The sequence below is a fragment of the Lagopus muta genome, chromosome 13, assembly GCF_023343835.1.
Source record: "Lagopus muta isolate bLagMut1 chromosome 13, bLagMut1 primary, whole genome shotgun sequence".
Classification (NCBI taxonomy): domain Eukaryota; kingdom Metazoa; phylum Chordata; class Aves; order Galliformes; family Phasianidae; genus Lagopus; species Lagopus muta.
Window position 1 is genome coordinate 7,469,732 of NC_064445.1, and position 20,605 is coordinate 7,490,336.

At 35.6% G+C, this 20,605-nt stretch overlaps 1 long non-coding RNA gene across 13 annotated transcripts in view; it reads left to right on the top strand.

Moving 5' to 3' along the window:
• Nucleotides 1-20,605, top strand: part of LOC125699723 (uncharacterized) — a 122,752-nt gene that overhangs the window by 63,000 nt on the left and 39,147 nt on the right. For 8 of the 13 annotated variants that reach the window (XR_007379670.1, XR_007379672.1, XR_007379673.1 and 5 more), the window contains 4 exons: nt 7,424-7,614; nt 8,180-8,305; nt 10,558-10,652; nt 13,163-19,978. This is a non-coding gene — a long non-coding RNA (uncharacterized LOC125699723). The remainder of the gene's footprint in view (nt 1-7,423; nt 7,615-8,179; nt 8,306-10,557; nt 10,653-13,162; nt 19,979-20,605) is intronic. The other 5 variants (XR_007379677.1, XR_007379671.1, XR_007379676.1 and 2 more) reach the window with 5 other exon arrangements.

The window sequence follows — 20,605 nt, forward strand, 5'->3', positions numbered from 1 at the left end:
ACATTGCCAAAATGTATATAAAATGTTTAATAGATCTGATATCTTTCCTTAAATTAATTCTCTTGATTGAATTACTGTTCAGACCATGTTCAACCTTCATCAGTCTTCTGTAGCCATACTTATTTTCCTTACTGTCTCAGAGAGATAACCTACCCTTTAAGATGTTTTAATCTTCTTCGTAGATTAACTTGCTCACTTCTTAGAACTTGGTTGTAGTTTGGCTGATTCTGCATATCTTTAGTTACAGTGTTTTACTATGCCTTGGTAAAACTGTCCCATAAAACTGTTTGGAATAACATACACATGCATTTTCACCCCCAGTATCATTATAGGATATTCTCTTTAATATTGTTGTGTTAGAAAAATGTTATTGCTCTTTTTAGCATAGAAAAGTGCGCGGTTTAACACTGCTCCATTATGCAAATCCCAGGCCCCGTAATGCTTTTGTCAGCCTGCTCATAAAACAGATAGGGCAGTTGCCAGCACGGTAGATCAAAGAATTAAATATTTAATCTTTCTGAGGCTTTTCTCCTTAGGATCCGCACTCAAATGATAATGACATTTACGTCTGCTTTGAATGGTGAGTTCCTTAATGGTGAATGTCAGGAGATGTAGTTTGAAGAGCTGATGAGAAATAACAGGAATAAAACAAGGACAAGCTTGATATATGTAAGTTCAATTAAGACAGTCCATGGAAGCAAGGCAGGGAGCAGCTTTGGTTCTCTATGTGATACATGAAGATGAAATCAAAAGCTAATTACATACATGTTATGATTTAGTTGTCCAACATGGGCAAAAAAAAAAGGCAGCAACAAAAATGATGAAGGTACATCTTGACACCTATGGTTTTCAGATAAATTTAGTTTTTTCATCCCTATTTTATACAAATTTAGTGATAAAAGAATGGCTCAAAAGGCTCCTGAATGCTCGTTCTTCAGCTTTTGTATTTTTCTATATGAATGCAGTGTGTGTTGAAGTATGCACAAGATGAGCATTTTTATTTATGTTCACTTATTCAGTTCTTATATTTTTATGCACCTGAAGCCCCAAGTGAAGCATTTGTATCTGTTAGAATAGGCTGGAATCACATCTGGGCTGGAGAGGGCACCAGTGTCTGATCAGTAGGTGCAGTGTGAAGTTTGTTTCCATACTATCACAGTAGATGATAATACCAAAGCCTATGGAAATGGTAAATAGATTCCTCATGTTGAGTTAACACGGGTAGAAGGATCTGCTGTCAGTGGTGAAATTCACTCTATTTACAATTGGGATGTAATAAATACATGCACTCAGTTCTTTATTCCTCTAGGGAGACAAAGTAACGTAAATAAAAAAGCCTAACACTGTGGTGTTACTGAAAGCCAATTTACCTGAGGGAAAAAAAAAAAAAAAATTCTAGGCTGCAAATCTGGATACTCATAAGCATTTAGCTAAGCAAGTTGATCTGTGAAAGCTGAAAAAAAAAGTGAAACACAAAAGCAGAGCTGATTTACTAACATCTCTACTGGCATTGAGTATTTCCAGTCTGCACATGGGCAGATGTTATGAGTCTAGCAAACCACTGCTGAGAATCAGTTCAGATACTGAAAATTTCCATCTCATTAAACTTCTATGTATGGAAAGCAATTTCTTCACAGTAGATAATAATATTATTAACAAAGCTATTAGCAGTACTGACTCTGACAAAGAAACTAGAGTGTTGCAGAACATTTTCTAAAAATAAACAAATTTACATCTGCTATAATAAACTCATAACTAGCCCTTATTAAACATGAGAAAAAGGAAAAAGCACCCCAAGTGAAAATAATCAAAATGAAATAAAGAAATAGAAGATTCAGCTAGCAAAAGCCTTACGATACTGGGAAAGTAATATGATTTTCGACCAACTGTTTACAAAACTCGAAAGCTTCATGAGATTCAGTGCAAATAATTTGTAGCTCACTGATATGTCCTGAAATTACATTCTTTTTCACCATCCTTCTTAATTCTTTTCCTGTCTAATACATTCTTTTCTTGTCTAAAACAAGTGTTCAAGATGATAGTAAGGTAAGTGAAAAAGTAACTGACATCTTTAGGTAGTTATAAACTCCTCGTATGAATGTTTTGCAAACAGTACTAATTTTTAAAAAATGATTAGTACAAGCAATTCTGAAAATAATAATTATTATACCCACAAAGAAAGTGAGATGGCTCAAAAGTAAAGAGGAAGGATTTAATTCTAGTAGAATTCAATCTGATCTGAAGGCAGTGGCGAAAAGCAACCAAAAATGGAAAATATGCTTTCTCAGAACCTGATTCAAAGCACATGGAAGTGAACAAGTACTCTAATTTTACAGGCTGCTTTTGCTGGGGGCTATGAAACCCAGAGAAGTGCTCCTTGGAATTTATGAATTTATATTTCCTTCATTTCCATTCTGGGAAGCATGGTGGCACAGAATGACTGTTTCCTTCATACCATGCACATACTCTCACTGACTACTGTTGTCCTCCCTATAACATCTTAAAGTTGAACAGGAGGAGCACCACATTTGGACCCTCCAAACAAAATGGGCTTTTTTTGTTTGTTTGTTTGAAAATGGTAGGTAAATGTGGAACAGTAAAAATTGGAGGCAGATTTCAAGTGCTATACTGAGTGATATACATACTGGTAAACCACACAAGTGGAAAAATTAAGGGGATGAGCTATTGGAGATAATATGACAAATATAAAAAGAAACAATTTGACCCTATTCTTTATTACTTTAAAGGTAAGTACCAAATAAGTGCTGAAATACTGAATTGTCCTCATACTTTCTTTCCCTTTCAGATTATTCAAATATAGGTCCAGGCAAGCAAGCCATATGTTGGCAGAGTTACCTGTGACTTGCATTTTATTTTTTTATTTGTAGAGGAATCCCTTTACACTTGGTCTATAGTGAAGAGGCTTTCTTCTCCTTTAAAATCTACATGTGATTATTCTCCTACTCTTGTATGCCCTGATCAATAAGAAGTGCGCTTCTTGTTAGCAAATGCATTTCCCATTTGTTTCTGTTTGCTTAACACTTTATAGCAGTGTATTTTTAAAGTTGTAAACAATGGCCAAGTGCACTGATTATAGATGTTGACGTTTGTTGTTATTAAAAATCAAGACTTCCATGAAAAAGCAGCATACACTAGGGACAACAGAACATAACAGCTCAAGACAAGTATAATTTGTTTTCTCCAACTCTGACTAAAATGAGCAAATATTTTCCTTAGCAGTTCTAGAAATCACAAGTTAATTGCTCAGAAGGTATTCTTCTATGATACACGATAAATAATGTGAAATTAAAACTTCATTTATACCTATAAACACACACATGCACAGATTCGTATACAATAAACACAGAGACTTCCAAATACATCACATGATGTTAACAACCTAGACTAAATAAAAAGCAGGGAAATACAAAATTCAAGCTGTTTGCTTTGCCTTATCTATTTCTATTATGCATGGTAAATGTTGCAGATCATATGGTCTATAAAATTACCCACTGTCTGGAGACTCCTTCAGAGCTTTGCCACAACAGGGGGCTGTGAGGATACATGCAGTAGTAACTCAGTATTCCAGACACTTTTTTAGTTGGACTCGTCATGATATCTGAATGTATGTTTTGCGTGTGAAGTTCCTTTACTTTCTGTGCTTTTAATTCAAGAAACACAAACATAAACAAACCGAAAATGTGTTTGGGGGCGGCATATGGAGGCTTTTAGATTTGTTTCTTTTAAGAGGTTTGGATTTTGAAGGAAATAGAAAGCAGCAACGAGTAATGGTGAATGCTTAAATAAAGATGTTTGATGTTATTCAATGATAGGAACTGTTCCTGATTCTAAGGTTGGGCCCTAGTGTGAGCATGCAAGATCTATCATGTCCCAGAGCAACTCCCAGTTTTGCACATTTTAGGAATTTTAATGACCATCCAAAATTTCATAAGAGAACTCTTGTTAAAATGGCAGGCAACTTATCAGTTAAGATATACAAAACTGTTCCTTGAAATTCAGTCTGGGGATGGAGGGAAAGTGGGGATAACATTATGTGAGGTAGGAGTAAGAATTTTGCTTTTCGTGTAACTAAGGGTTACTTAGTTCTCAGAAATCAACATAGCCAATCACCTTTGCCAACTGTATGAAGCATGGGCCAGCAGGTTGACGGAGGTGATCCTGTCCCTCTACTCTGTGCTGGTGAGACCTCATCTGGAGTACTGCATCCAGATGTGGAGTCCTTGATAGAGGAGAGATGTAAACTTGTTGGAAAGCATCCCGAGGGCCCCAGAATAGAAATGATCCAAAGGATCAAACACCTCCCTTGTGAGGACAGGCTGAGAGCTGGGGCTCTGAGAGAAGGCTCCAGGGGCTCTGAAAGAAGGCGAGCAGCCTTCCAGTATCTCAATGGAGCTGTAAGAAGGAAGAGGACAGACTCCTTAGCATGGACTGTTGTGGTAAGACAAGGAGAAATGCTTGCAAATTAAGAGGGGAGATTTAGATTGGGTATAAGGAAAATGTGAGTTTTTTATTTTACGGTAAGAGTAGTTAATCACTGGAACGGATTGCCCAGAGATGTGGTGGATGCCCCATCCCTGGAGACATTCAAGGTCAGTCTGGATGGGGCTCTGAGCAACCTGATCAAGCTATAGATGTCCCTGTTCATTGCAGGGAAATTGGACTAGATGACCTTTAAAAATCCTTTCAAACTCAAATGATTCTATGATTGTCTACTTAAGAAATAATTTTGTCTATATGTCTAGAGAAATGTTGATCTTATCATGGGAAATCTTTCCATTAATCATAGAATCCTAGAATCATCCATGTGGTTTTCAAACCGTCTAAGGGTCAACTTTTGATTTAAAGCAGGAAATTACTGTGAATTATTATGAGTTAATTTAAGACCAGAATTTATACACCGGAGAACTGCTAAGAACGGCAAGTTCACTTCATGTGGTAAGCATGTTAGCAGTAATGTTATTTTTAAAGAAAACTGATTGATAATGGGACATAACATTTTTAGGCAGAATTAATACGATTATGATGCAAAAGTAGGTTTCTCTTTTGATTGGTTAATTACCTTATATTGTTATTCACATTCTATTGCCTTAAATAATGGATAATAATGTAATTAGCACTGAGTATTATATCAAGATGGAATGGTCTATATATATGTGATTTGTCAGTGAGATTTGTCCAGGTGTATCCATAGTAGGTAATACTGTGAACAATCAGATGAACTATTCCAGCTGCTGGTTGGGCTTAAATAACATTTCCTACCCTCACCTGTTTACTGCTTTCTGCTCTGTGCTCTCAAATGCTATGTGAGTCTTGGTGGTTTTACTCTATGTGCGATCACTTTCTGACTCATTTTAAACCAGGGCCAGTTTGCAAAACTACCACTAACAGTAAATTTTCATTTTTACCTGGGTTTGTTGATATGATTAGGACAACTCATTCAAGAAGGAAATGCAACTAGCAGAACTGAGCTTTAATTTCTGCAACAACTAGAAGTGTTTATGTAATATTTGCACTATGTGGTGTAGATGGTTGGTAAATAAACGTGAAGGTTTTCACTTTGCATCTTCGGTTTGCGCACCCACTTACAGCTGAATTTCAAATCTGTTCCCAGCCCACCTCTATGAATTCAAACAGAGCACAGCTTTGCCTTCAGGTGAATCCATGCCTATTGTGTAAAAAGTTCCCATCTTCATGCTGATTGTACATTGTGTAAATCAGTTGTTTGCTATAAAATACCAGTATGTAAAATATTGATATGCTGTATTCCACAATGGAATAAAAATTATTATGTGTACATAATTTTTGAGACAAAAAGAAATATGATATCATTGTCTTATAGGACAGTAAAAATTAGAGGAGTTCTCAGTATAAGTGAATAAGGCTGGCAATCTCAAAAGAGATTTAACTAAAATTCTGTTTTATTGTAATGAATCAAGAAGAAAGGTTCCTATGACTATAGTTTCTTAATCTTATGGATTACAGGAAAAGCAGATGTATATTTTCTCTGAGTTTAGCTTCTTGTTACTTTACATTTTACAAATTTCCGTGGTTCCCCTTCTGTTAATCTTTTCTGTTGCTTTAAAAAATGTTGATGTCCTTATACATAAAATAGGAGCTAGTTTGTTCTTCTCTGTTTTATGAGAACATTTTCCCCTTTTACTCGTAAAAATATCTGCATATTCAATTTTCTTCTGAATTTTCCAGTATTGCACAGCCAAACTCAACAAAGGGATTTTTCACTGAGTTAGTTTCATTGACTTCAAAAGCTTTATATCAAAGTATGTGTAAAGTCCTTTGTAAATAGATAAGCAGAACAAACCCTTTCCTTAGTGTCATTTGAGACTGGAAGTTATGATGTCCAGGCAGTAATAACCCCACTGACCACGCACTCAGCTACTATAGTGAAGGAGAGTTATCATAGTACCAGGATGGGAAAAAATTTTTATCTGACAGAAGTTTGCTTCTCTAAACTTTGGTATTCCAGATACTTCAGAAAAATGCCAACATAAAGGATATTTGTTAGCATGACACTAGTATTAGTTCATAGTTCAGATCAGCAACCTTTGTGTGTATCTCAGGAAAACCGTCTTTCAAAGCAGCAAGTCCAGTTCAGGAGAACAGTGATGGCTCACTTGATATGAAAAGAAGGATTTCTCTTTGCAGCAGTTTTCAGTATTTCATTTAAGATAAGATTCATTAAGTCTTCTGTGATGTCTTCTTGTCATCTGTGACAATAGAAATGTCTTGGAGGCATGGGATTAGTTATCCTAAAGATGAAAAGTCAGTGATGCTGATCATCACTGTCCCAATGTCCTCTTATGTATGTAATCACAACAGATACAGCTTAAAAGGAAAGTGTGGCAGCACATTTAGTGATGGTTTTGCGTTAGCAAAATGATGCAGAAGGCTGGAGGGTCAGCTGGCAATCCCACTTTAGGTTCTGGATGGCTAGTAGAGAGGACAAAGTGCTCACTAGGACTGCTGTATCTTGCCCATGCTCCAGTTTCTGTTAATGCTGCTTATGACCAAACTATAGCATCTGCTGCTGAGCCTTTGTTAAATTGATAAAAGCTTATTCTTGCTTTGATAATGCCACTAGAAACTACACTCATCTACTAATCCCTTGGACAATGATGTGAATCATGTCACTTGATGTACCAGATGTAAAAGCTATTTGTTCAGTGTAAGAACATCAGAGCAGTAGTTAGTTTTCTGACTAGGTCCTATCTTAGAATGCCATCCTATGAAATGAAAAGGAAGCCTCTTAAAAAAGTTACGCTGAAAAGAAAAAAAAAAAAAAGGATCCTGAGTGTTGTTACAGTATTACATAATATGTGAGTATCTGATCTTGAGCAGTGCTTGTCTTTGATGGGAAGTGAGAACAGCAACATTTTTCTTACAGAGAATTTACCCATGTAAATTGTGCGAGAAATCTTGGGATACTGCTCATGGCTTTGAAGCATCCTGCTAAGTGTACATTCTTGCAAGTTCCAGTCAAACTAATCTGCAAATAATCTCACTTGGAGCAATGGAATCTACTACAAAAGAAGAAAACTGGTGATTTTTTTAAAAGCATTTTGCCTTCAGAATGGCGTAAGTCTTTGCAAGAGAATTTTTATGAACAGCTTTTATGTAGATGGTTTAAAATGCCTCCCTGGATGCATTCAAGGCCAGGCTGGAAGTGGCTCTGAGCAGCCTGGTCTGGTGGTTGGTGACCCTGCACATAGCAGGGGGGTTGAAACTGGATGATCATTGTGATTCTTTTCAACCCCAAGCTATTCTATGATTCTTTGAAAATTTTCACAAGATGTTTCATATTGGAACATGATAGAACAGATACTGTAAAGATTTTTTTAGTGCACACAGACAGTGCACCCATGACTAATAATAGTTTATTGTAAGAACAGCTTCAATTATTTTGTCTTTTCTGTTTATTAATGGTGTTCTAACTGTTCCTAGAGAAGAGAGGGGGGAGAGAGTACACTTCTGTCTGAGTGCTGCAGCAGTGACTGCACTTTCAAAGATAACTAATACTTGGACTTTCCTGAGTTGATCCGAACCTTACAGTGGTTTTATTCCACCTGAAGCCCCAACTTTAGACTAACATACCACTTGAAGATAATGATATTTCATCATGCTTTGGTATGCGTTGCCGCAGGTAGGGTGCAAACTTGGGACTGGATGCAGTTGTGCCCTCACTACCATCTGTTCCTGAAGAAGAGACCTTATGAGGAGCAGCTGAGAGAACTGGGACTGTTTGGTCTGGAGAAGAGGAGGCTGAAGGGTGAGTTTATCACTCTTTTGCAACTACCTGAAGGGAGTTTGTGGTGATGTGGGGATCAGCCTCTTCTCCTGTGTAACTAGTGATAGGACTAGAAGGAATGGCCTCAAGTTGCACTAGGGGGGAGATTTGGGTTGGATGTTAGGAGAAATTTCTAGTCTTTTTTTTTCCTGCTTTGGCTGCTGGTTTGATTACATGTCATACCTGTTCTAAAAACTGGCTCCAGCCGCTTGAGTGTCAGAGCAGGTTGTTGCAGAGAGAAGGAAACAGACGGTGCAATCGATCTTCATGACGCCTGATGCACATGGCTACATTTCTCCCTGCCTAAGTGGCGCATACAAGGTGATTAAATAATCAACACTATTACCCTGGAGGAACATAAATCCCTAAAGCAGCCACTCAGAACGCTGCTCTCTGGTCCCTGAAGTGGTAGGAGCAAGAGGCAGTGGTGCCTGTTCCAGGCATAAGATGAAACACAAAATGAATTCTTGGTCCCTGGGTGAGCTGATGTCTTTCAACACTTCTACTTGTTTGTCTCAATTACTGCCTAATCATAAAATGCTTATTTTTCCCTTAGTATCAAATGAAATGGACATAGCAGTTAATCTTAAAATGGAATGTTGTGTAGTCCATAGCTTAGTAAGGAAAAAATGGACTGACAGTTCCCTTAACAAAGATAGTTTTATTGGTATGTTTAGCATTGTCCTCTAAAATTATACCAAAAACATGTTTTAAACTTTTAGACCATTTTTAAAAATTGATCAGGCAGAACTCCAAATCCAAAAGATAAATTGATTTTGAACATCCAGGAATCAAACTGCTTTTATTAGCAAACATACTGGGCAATGACAGCAATTGCATTTTACATTTTACCGTAAGTATATGTGTGTTTGTAACATCTTCTACAACATTATTCTTAGATACAGATCATGGGCAGTATTAAACTAACTTCACTGATGTTCAGTACCATGATTGCAACTGCAGAAAATGCAGTTTATTTGTACATTAAGACAATATGAAAAATATGGTTATGTCTTTAAAAAGAGATATTCAAGTTTTATTTAAGAAGAAAATTTAACCCTTGTATCTAAGTCCCTTAATTGCTCAAAGCAGTTGGTTTTATGCTGCCAATGTTTATTAGGTGTAACTTGGGGGGGAAAAAAAAAATTAAGATATATTTGTGTATTTCTGTAATTTTAAAGAAACATCATTTTCAAATTTAATTTCAGAGTAATATAGCAAGAAAGTACTGTAATTGTTCTATCTGGGTGTTTCTAAATGCAGCATAATAACAGCTGAGGGTACATAGAAACGAAAGTGAGAACTTACAGTCATTTTGTTGTCTCAACAGAGCACTCTTAGAAAAACACAGAATTTAAATTAAAGGTCCTTAGGAATCTACATGAGTTATAGCTGTGCCTGAGGGCTGCTGTACAAATAGTGTGTTACCACAAACTCATATGCATTTTTTGCTATGGTTTTACTTCAGTATGCAATTCTGAAATGAGTGGTATAATAAAAAGTTTGGCTTTCCTCATATTTCTGCCTATGGGAAATTCTTTTTTTGCATGTAGAAAGTCTCACTATCCTTTTGGTACTTACTGGTGTGTAGGGGAAGGATGAATTCATCTTTCACAAAAAAAAAAAAAAAAAATGGGAGAGATGAACTTCCCCAAAATGCTTGCACCTGTTTAAAAACCAAATCCCATGTACTTTTCTGCAGTGAGATTACTGATATTGATCAGGTGATTAACATAACACATTTTGAACTTTAGAGTACTTCTCCTTCCCTCAGGTAGATAATTCTTTGTTTGCCTTTGTGTCTTCATTTTCCTGTGGTGTCCATGCAATTTCTTCATTTTCAGTTATTGTACAAATAAATTGACTGCAGAATATGTAACTAAAAAGAGAGGTTTTGGTGGTGAACACTAGTCAAAACATTGCAAGAAAACTGCTACCAAGAGACATGAGTTACCTGTACTGACTTTCTTCTCCAGGTCTTTAGCCCAGTCTTGCTTTGATTAAGACCTTGATTAAGATCTTGATTAAGATCTCCTACCTATGAGGGTTAGTATCATGTCACCACAATGTACTAAAGGAAAGCAGAATTTGCTTCCCTGCTTGTCAATGCAGCTAACCTTTTCCCTTTTTCCTTTCCCTTTCCCTTTTTCCTCTTTCCTTTTCCGTTTCCGTTCTTCTTCCACAAACGTGGCTTTTGCACAAATGCAGAGATTTTTCTTGCTTTTATCTTGCAGCAGTGATACTTTGTGGACAAGCCAGTATCTGGTGACAGAGATCATGGGTGGAGTACTGCTGCAAGGGCCCCTGAAAGCTTCATCTTCCTTTGGAGGTCAGTTCTTCCAGTTTTGCGTCATTGAAATACTATTTGGCTACACATCTATGAATTTGCATGTATTTCTTTTTCATTAAATATGTTCCAAGTGCATCTGTCAAATTGTCATGAAGGTATTCAAAAGGGTAGATAGAGGAAATAAAATATATACAATTACAACAATAAGAGCAATGGTGGTGGAGTGATAACCTTTGCTTTGTTTTCTTCAGATTTTGAGATTTAAAGTACAAATCATGCACAATGGACGTACATTCCATGTTACAATTATCTCTTTGTCTATTCTACCATCAGTAGCAATATGTTTTATTCTCTCTGTTGCTCATGAATGCTTTTCTAGTGTTGTCTCTCACTGTCCCCGGATACAGTGATAACTATTAGAAACATGAGTTTCATTTGGCTTTTGTATGCTGCTTGGCATATTTGGTTGAAAGACTCAGGAGTGAATTGTTCTGCGTTCAAATAAAACACAGGAGAGTTGACAGCTCTACAGGCTTTTCCAAATCAACCAGCTGGTGCAGGAGAAAGAAATTGAATATTAAACATCTGTAAGATAAAATTGAAGGCAGTGATTTTTCAACAAATTTCAGTGAATTGGTCCGAATAGAACATATATTGAGATTAATCATTTTAGATCTGGAAGTTAAATTCAATAAGCGGTTGCATCAAAATGTTTATCCTTTCATTAAAAAAAATAATAATAAAAAAATAAAGGAAGACTAATTTAAAATTTAGAAAAGGTAAATTATCAAAGCAACAGAAGAGATTCCATTATTTAATTGGTTAAGATATTTGTAGTTTGTTTCTATTAGCAGAAAAAAAGAAAAAAAAAAAAGAACAAAAAAAAAAGAACTGTGTTTATCTTTGGCTCTAAAATGAGTACTTCCTTGCTTTCCTTTCTGGTCTATTGTTATTAGCTTGACTTTGGAGATAAGAGGCTACTTTAGTGCCATGATTATTCCCTGTTCAGTTGACTTTGGCTGAGAGTGCTAAACACAGTTGATAGCTATCGCCTAGAAATTGTGCATTGTAGACATTGTTCATTGGAAATTGGATGATACCATCAAATCAACTTCCAAGGCATCAGAAAGAATTTATCAGGCCTAATCACACCCTCATTTATGTGAATTTAACTCCTGTTTCAGCACTTACCAAAAGGAGAATGGTTCCATCAGTCTGGTCAATACTGTAATTCCTGTAAGGAAATACAACTTCAGAAAGAAATCTGTATTTGTTTAGCATGTATTTTGTTTTCCTCTGTTGTGACCATGAGCCATATAGATCATTAGCAGCGCTGAGGTCAATGAAATTAGAGAAGAAAGTTGTAAGTTCAGAATAACTTAATAAGTTGCTGTGTCTAATACTGCAACATAATTGAAGGGTTTCCACAAAGCTCTTTCAAAGACACTAAGTCTTTGAAAAAGACTTGCAAACTGAGATGTTTCTTTGGTTTGAACAGTTATCCTGTTAATTCAAGTGGCAGATCAGAAAAATAGACTGTGTCCAAAATAGCATCAGTGATGTCTGAAATTTGGCAAAGATAGCGTAAACTTTAAAAATACAAACATGCACGTTAAGAATTGAGGGCTAAGGGCATGTTTTGAGTATTTTTATAGCTATTGCTCAGAATGTTAGTTGCTGGATAGATCACTCTGTTACTAATTCCTATTTATGTAGGCTTTATATAAGCATCTGCTAGGATGTTCTTTCTGCAAATTCCCTTTGGGACTGTGTGTCAGAGTAAGCTTTTTAAGATATACAGTGTACAGTGGCAGAAAAAAAGACCAGAATCTGGCAAAACTCCATTTGATTTGCAAATGAGCTGTATGAGGACACCACCTCACTACAAAAACAATTAAAAAATGCAGTGTTAATGCTACAGGATAAGCTGTTAGAACCAAATTAATCAGTTGTAGTTGATTATATGTCAGCAATCTAAAAAAAAACCAAACAAACTTCCAAATAAAAAAATGTAATTTAACTGTGAATTATAATGTCTGTGCAGTAAAATAACATGGCAAATCACTGGACTGAACTTAATATTTGTGACTGCATTCAATCCTGGAACATCCATTGGACAGAATTGACAAACATTTTGAAAACTTTTTGTTGCCAGTGTCAGATTTGAGCTGGTCCATATTGAGATTCTAGATTGGAATCTGAATATTTTTAATCCCATATCTGAACACGTTATCAAACTACTAAGATTGCTGCTTTATATTGAGTTTGAAGTAAAAGTGTTGTTTGTTTGTTTGTTTGTTTTTTTAACAAAAGGCAGTTCTTTCAATTCGTTCTCTCTGTTTTCTGCTGTTCCGGTCACCTCCCTTTCCACAGGCAGAAAAATAGCATTACATTTGAGTGTACTGAGCACAGAGAAAAATTAGAAATGTTTCTAAGAGAACAAGGTGTTTTCTTCCTAGTAAAAGTCACATTAATATACTCAGAAGACAGCAGCTGTAGTTCTACCAATATATCTCCAAGATTAAAATTTATTATTGATTTTCTTAAAGGAGACATATATCAAAACACAGTGCTCAATAAAAGGAACAATTACATCTAGATGCTCTGGAAAAAGATGTGAAGAATTCAAGGCCAAAACATGGACTAAAATAAAACAGGTAAAGGGGAAATCAAGCTTAAAAACAAGTTGTGACTCATGTAAAAATAACATCTAGGAAATGATTAAGAGGATAACAAATAGAAGCACCTATCATGTTAGGTTTAAGACAGCCTTGGTAGAACTATAATAAAAGTTTTAGTGTTCTAAGATTAATTATTTCTGTTTGTAGGAGTGTTTGCCATTAGTGATTCAGTCTATAGGGCTGCCAATAGAAGTAGAATTTCTTACCCTGCAGCATCCAGTTTACACATAGCATATTTAGTAGGATCAGAAGTAGTAGAGGTAAAATAAACAGTAGAAGCTTAATTCCTGTTGATCCATACATTCTTAGGCAGAATCTTCATCTACATTTCATTCAGTGATTTCTCTCTAAGATCTACTAAGCAGCCTATCAACTGTTACCCCGTTCAAACAATTTCTGATTTTGGCACACTGCTTCAAACTGAATACTAGAGAATCTGACTATGTATATTTAGGGAGGTAAAAGAAAGTGGAAAAAGTAGGAAGTGTTTCATGAAAGCAAAGGAAATAATTAGCTGTACATCATATGATAAACGGTGGCATAGTGGTTAGCCTAATGATGCTGTCTGAATCAGTTATATACTACAGACATAAATCAGTGTAATTCCAGGAACAATAAAGTACTATGCAGAAAGCAATGACTCTTCAGATTTTTTTTTTTATACTTCTAAGAGAATTATATTTCTTTCATATTGTGTGCCTTCCTTTTTTAAAAATGAAAAGCCTGCTTCACTTGTGGATGTGAATCAGAACTCTATGATTTTCATCAAGTAAGTAAACAGAGTTATTTCGTTTTTATATAAAATGCCTGTGAAGATAGTCTCAGAGAATTGCTTTGTGGGCAACAATGTTATTTTATATTTTGCTGAACTACTATTGCAAACATTCAGTTATCTAGTAATGAAAATGTGTGCACAGCCATGATTAGCATTAGCCAGCACACAGTCTACAAAGTTAGAAAGCACAAGGTGGAAACACTTATAGAAAAAACAAAACACCTGCAATTTGTAAAGGCTGTAACATGCAATTTGGTCAAAAGCATTTTAAATGGTAGTGGTATTTTCTTATGGGTTTTATTAAGAATCTTCTGCTAGTGTGATGTGTGTGAGGGCAGCAGAATTACCTGGAGCTCTGTCAATTTCATAGGCTGAGTATGTTTGCAGAGTTCTGTCATGCAATCATTATGCTGATAGTTTATAAGGAGTAGCTAATCTTTAATTATGGCATTTGAAAGAAACTCAGATGTATATGCTTACACAGATATTTTACGTGCATGAGAAAATACAGATTTTAATATTGCGTGATGTCAAACTTCCGTATTTCTTAGGTATACAGTACTTGTGTTTGCAGTAGGCTCCTCAGCAAAGAAGATTGTTCTCCTTAGAGTCTTGGAGCTAGAAGTCACTTCTTTCTCACTGTGTTTGAAACCAGTTGTGTTTGAATATGTCCTCATGTCAAGACAGCAGCTAAATCCTATATGAAACACATTCATGTGTCATAAGCTATTCAAGTGGAGAGAGCAACTGAACCATTGTAGTTTTTGTACTTTTCTTGTCGTGGTATCATTAAGTGATAAACATTAATTTTATAAAATACAAATCTTGATCTCTCATTCCATTAGCAGAATATGCTTTTAGACCTTTTATTCAACTGCAAGCTAATTTTTTTTAATGGCTTGTGCATTTGACAGCACAATAATAATATGAACAAGTAATAAATATTTTCAAATAGGTAATAAAAGCATAACATTAAAAACCTACCCAAATTCTACCAGAAAACTGTGCCTCTTCTGTGCAGATCATTTGTTTGTCTTTAAGCTCCATGAAATAAAAGGTTTATGAAGTTATAAACATTATGTGAAAATTGTATTGTCAGAGATGGGTAAAGTTGGGACTGCAAATTGCTTTTATCCTGAGAGTGAAACGACTGATGTATAGCATATGAGAGTGTAGGACTGGGGAAGGGAAAACTTGGTGAGAAAATTACTGCTTCCAGTTTTTTGACTGAGTACAACTTTATAACGAGCAGCAGTTAAAAGCATTTCACACACTGATTTCTCTTCCACAATTTCAAAAATCAGGACACAAAGGGTTGGGTTTTTTTTTCCTAAATTTTAAAAGCATGTGAACATTTGTGATTCATGCTCAGTTTGCATACGTGCACTGTGGTACAGCTCTGTGGGCAACACCTGCAGTCATCCCCTAGAAGTGAGCAGCCAGCCTGCAGCCAGGCTCACGCTTGCCACCAGCACCACAAACACTTAAAGAGACAAAGTAAGATGAATTACAACCTAAGGAGTGTGTAATATTTTAGCTTTTAGAGGAAAAGATTTAGTAAGAGTGAACCCTTACTGTGTACGTGTACTGTAAAAGTACTGCGTACTTTTAGTCAAGACACCTTCTATGAATTAGCATAAGAATTATGCAGATAAGCTCTTTATCTTGCTTCTGTGTAGTCTTTGAAGTCTTTAGAAGTTCAGAAATTAAGCTAAAGGAAACTGAATATGTAAGCTGCATTTTTCAGTACAGATTAACTGTGCTAAGTATAGGTATTGACTCACATCTGTATCTAGTGACAATCAGTTCTCCACATGCCCATATAATTTTATATCTAAGATGAATTTAACAATTCACAGTGCATTGGATTCCTTTGAATTCAAATTTATTTTTATTTTCTTAACAACAACAACAAAAAAAAAAGTTATTGTCATGAACATTTTAGAATAATGCTCTTGTTTTTGAGATGCCCAGAAAAAAGAAAATAAAAACCAAACATTACATGTACTTACAAGCTAGAGGGAGGGAGGGAAATTGGAAATGCTGACAAAGAAAAGAGGTGGGAAACTTATATTTCTCAAAAAGAAGAATTTGAAAGGTCCTTGGTCCCTTTTAGAGATAGCTGCCACCATTTTTTATGCAAATGGTCTATAGCAAAGATTTTAAAATTGAGGGACTTGTTAAAAATATGGAGTAACCTGATGCTTACTCCAAAGCTGGCTTATCTGTACCACAAGGAAATGATTTATCTCAATAATGTGGTAGATAATAGTCTAACAAAAAACCTAACCCACCTCACCTAATTTAATGTGATTCTGTTCTGGGAACACACATTTTCCACTGAATTACATTTATCAAAACAGATTATCAAAGCTTTATAATTAACATCCTAGCAAATAAAAATTAGCATATATTATGTGAATACTGTGTGTTAATTAAATAATATTTGGTGAGGCACCCACCTATGCATGCCCAGGAATTACAAAGTTAATGAAAAATGGCAGTACACAAAACTGTAACTAATTAAGCAAGACGCAAAAAATTCTGTAGATGTTTGAGTGACTATGTTAGAATTTACTCATTATCATATTTACATGGTAAATTTATTCCAGTACTGAAGTTTGGAAACTTACTGCAAGCAATTTAAAGTCAACTTGCTATCTCCTGTATGCATTTGTACCCATTGTATTTTTTAATGTGCTTTTCAACTTCTGTATTTTAAATTTAGAAAGTGTAGATACCTAAAGGGTTTTGGCTTAAAAGGGAGTAAATACAAGAGTAAATAATGAAACTCCATAGTACTGTAACACCATCACTGGCATGCAGCTCCTTTGAGTGTTCATTAATGTGTGACACACACACTGTATTACAGGCTCTAAAGCTGCTGCTGTTGACCAGAAAAGCCACAGTAGATCTGATGCTGGGCAGTGCTGTATCCTCACTGGCTCCCTGTGCCCAAGGGTGAGGATGCAAAATAATGTTGCATTCGGCCTTCTTATTTTCAGGTGTCAAACTTTCTGAAGTTGTTCTTCCACCTTAGAGAGGAAAGGATAAATAGAGAGGAAATATCACAGAATGTTTTGACCCTAGGTAGGCTGAATTAGCCTGTTTGAATTAGTTTTGTAGACACTAAAGTATGAACATAAGAAGCACCTCACATTTGTAACTCACCAATCAGAGAATCATGGAACCATTAAGGTTGGAAAGAACACTAAGATCATCTGGTCCAACCACCAGCCCGTGCCCATGACGGCTCTGGGCCGTGTCCCTCAGTGCGTCATCTACCCTTTTCTTGAAAAGGATGGGGACACCTCTCTGGGCAGCCTGCCTTCACAATAGTTCATTCTCTGCATATAGATTAAATACCCCCATGTGAAATAGAATACAATATAAACCCTACTCTACTCTTGATATGATGTTTTATGTAGGCTTTATGAGAATTATGTGAACTAATTGACGAGATGATTGTTTGTTTGAATGTAGGGACAGTCAGTTGTTACTCTGTTCTGTGATAAGTGCAAAACAACAACAAAACAAAAAAAAAAGACAGTCGGGATTATAAAACACAAATATGTGCAGTGGAAGAGCAGTTTAGATGAGAAACCAGCACAGTTTGTGTCCTTAATTTATTTCCATGATTTTCTAATTCATACTGTGAAATGCTCTGGCTGTTTTAATTAAACCTGTAAACTGAAGACTGTTTGCTTATTTTCTTTCTATAAAAAATATTTTGTTTATAGAGCATATGTAGTTTATTTAGAATGCTAGCTCTCACTGTTCAGATGTATTTGATGTTCCTTTGTATACGCTTTGAGCTTGTGAGAGTTTTTCTTCACTAAAATGTCTTGGGAAGCAGTGCCTATCTATCAGTTGAAGTGCATCTTTACTGATCATGCAACAGGAATATAGTGAGCAGCGGTCCTATGTGCTGACACCAAGGATGGGACATCATGAGAAACAAAGCTTTCTGATTTTACTGTCTGTCCATCTCATCCTTGATATCCTTTTTATTTTATTTTTTGTTTTTAATTTGATGCTGTTAGAAGCTCAAAGTCAGTCAGAGTGATATAAAAATATCCGCGTGAAGCAACAGTCTGTCATCTGAACTCTACCAGAGCATAGAACATCAGAAGATCTACTTGTCAGAGCCATTAGAATACTATTAAGGATTTGCTTGTACAGTGGACCAGAATAATCTGGAAATACAGTGTCTCCACACAGCAGGCTGTACGCTCTTGTAGCCTTCAGTTCCATTGCGTGCTACATTACTACATGTCATTTCTGGCTAATGCCTCACATCTTAGTGAGCAAGATTATTTTAATTTTATAATTTATCTGTTTTTTCACTCTTGAAGAAAGAAACCTTGCTTGTCATATTCATTAAGCATTTTTTTCTTATTTCTCACTAACATACCACTTGTCTCATATATGTAATGAACTTACACAGTTCTTATACATTTTCTATTCAAAACTAGCCATGTTGTAGTTGCGGGGGCTTCTACTTTCTGGTTCTTTAACTGGCATTTGAATCAAAATTGTAGAGTATTTAGTACTTTTTTTTTAAGTAACTGTTGTTTCTGAGAGTTAAAAACAATGAGACATTGAATCAGTAAAAAGATTACAAGGTGATCTTTTGTAAGTAGAAAGAAACAGTTCTTCTCATGCACAGTGATAAGCTCATTGAAGTAAGCATGATGATAGAAAAACTGAAAATATATAGATTGTTTTATCAGAAGTGATGTTTACTTTCATGCTATGGGTTGTTTGTTTTTTTTTAAAGTTTTTTCTTTGTATGAATTTCCTTTTCCCTTTCACTTTTTGCAATTAAACAGTTTTGTGATTTCCATAGATGGCAGATGTGCTTGGTATCTGGTTTGGCCAGCTGGTAGATTTGTATCAAAGATCCAGCCATCAGAGAACAGGTTTAATTCTTCCATTTTTGAATACTTGAATGATATTCATTTTACAAATCCAGGACTGTATGTTCTCTTGCAAAGAAGTACTGCATGTTATTTCTCTGTTTCTGATCAGATCATGCACATGTTGTAGGAAAGGTAAGTTAGTCTAGGACAATTAGAAAAGACATCTTCCTCTAAAAGGAAAAAAAAAAAAAGTAGATGAAATGAACATTTCAAAGATGATTCTCTTCTCTTAGACTATTAAAAAAAAATGTTTTGATTACAGAAAGTCAGTAGGACAGAGATAAAGGAAAGGTGATTGGAAGACATTAGGCTGGTAATTACAGCGTGTTTTATTTGAGGAACATGCAGTTTGAAATCTGCTACACCATCTTTTGTTGCTTCAGGTGGTACCGTAACAGTGGATTAGAAAGGCAAGCCCACAGCTGGAGATACCATTTTTAATAAATTGAGGAGAGTACTTCTATCATACGAAATACTCAGGCTTATGATTGTCATCCTTAAGATTTTAATGTTACAAAATTACAGCTTTTTTGCAGTAAGACCCTAACAGTCAGCACTTCAATTTGTAAGTATCATTACAGGGCAAAAAGTTCTTGGGACTGCACGTGTTGCAACACCAGTGAACTCATTGTTATTACCACTGTCATTGTCTGAATATATTAGCAGCTATAATGTGTTAATATGCAAGTGTTAAATCTGATTTGTTAATCAAGAAGACAGTCCTTGGGAAAAAAAAAAATTGGGGGGGGGGGGATTAAGAATAGTTGTATTATTTTTGTGACCATTGCTGATTTGGTTTTTTTTGTTTGTTTTTTAGAGAGATCAAGTCTGTCTTTTCTTCTTTTCTGAAAATGTTTAATTTTAATTACAGTCTTTAAAGAATATCAAATTCACCAAAGCACCATCATGACTGATACCCAAAGAAGTGCATGTGAGAAATCTCCCAGTCAGTTGTGGGGTGAAGCACTTAATGCAAACAGAACTGAAGTATGTACTCACCACAAAGTGCATTTTGCTCTGAATATTTTTTGCTAAAAGTAAATGACAATCATTTTTATTTCCATAAATGTTTCATATGTTTTTCTTCTGTATGTACTGATAGTAGTGTTTTACAAGAAAGGTCTAAACAGAAAGCGAACTCCTGTGATCCATTGTTCCATTTCTTAAAACCTTACAGAAGTAATTGTGTGCAGTTTTTCTAAGGGTAAATTGGGTTTACAGTCATGAAGACTGATAGACTCTAAAGAAAGAGAAGTTGAGTAGCAGGATAAAGTCTAGTGACTGTTCCAGTAAGAATCTGCTGCTAGTAGATGGTAATGCCACCGAATCATCAACTATCTGTAGAACCAATATGACAGAAAACACCTAAAATTCAAAAAAATGCAGACTTGGCTGTCACATTACTGTTTCCTACAGATATATAAAAGTTATTGCTTCTATTTTTCTTTCTTTTTTTATTTTTAATAAGTTTAAGTAAATTCTTTGTCAGCACACAGCAAGGTACAAGTGGCTTTTGTATGTAATATCTTTGTTGTGAACTTTACTTAGAAATAAAGATCAAGTCAGACTGTTTCCCCTCGTACACTTTCTTCTACTGCCCTTGGGGAGATAAAG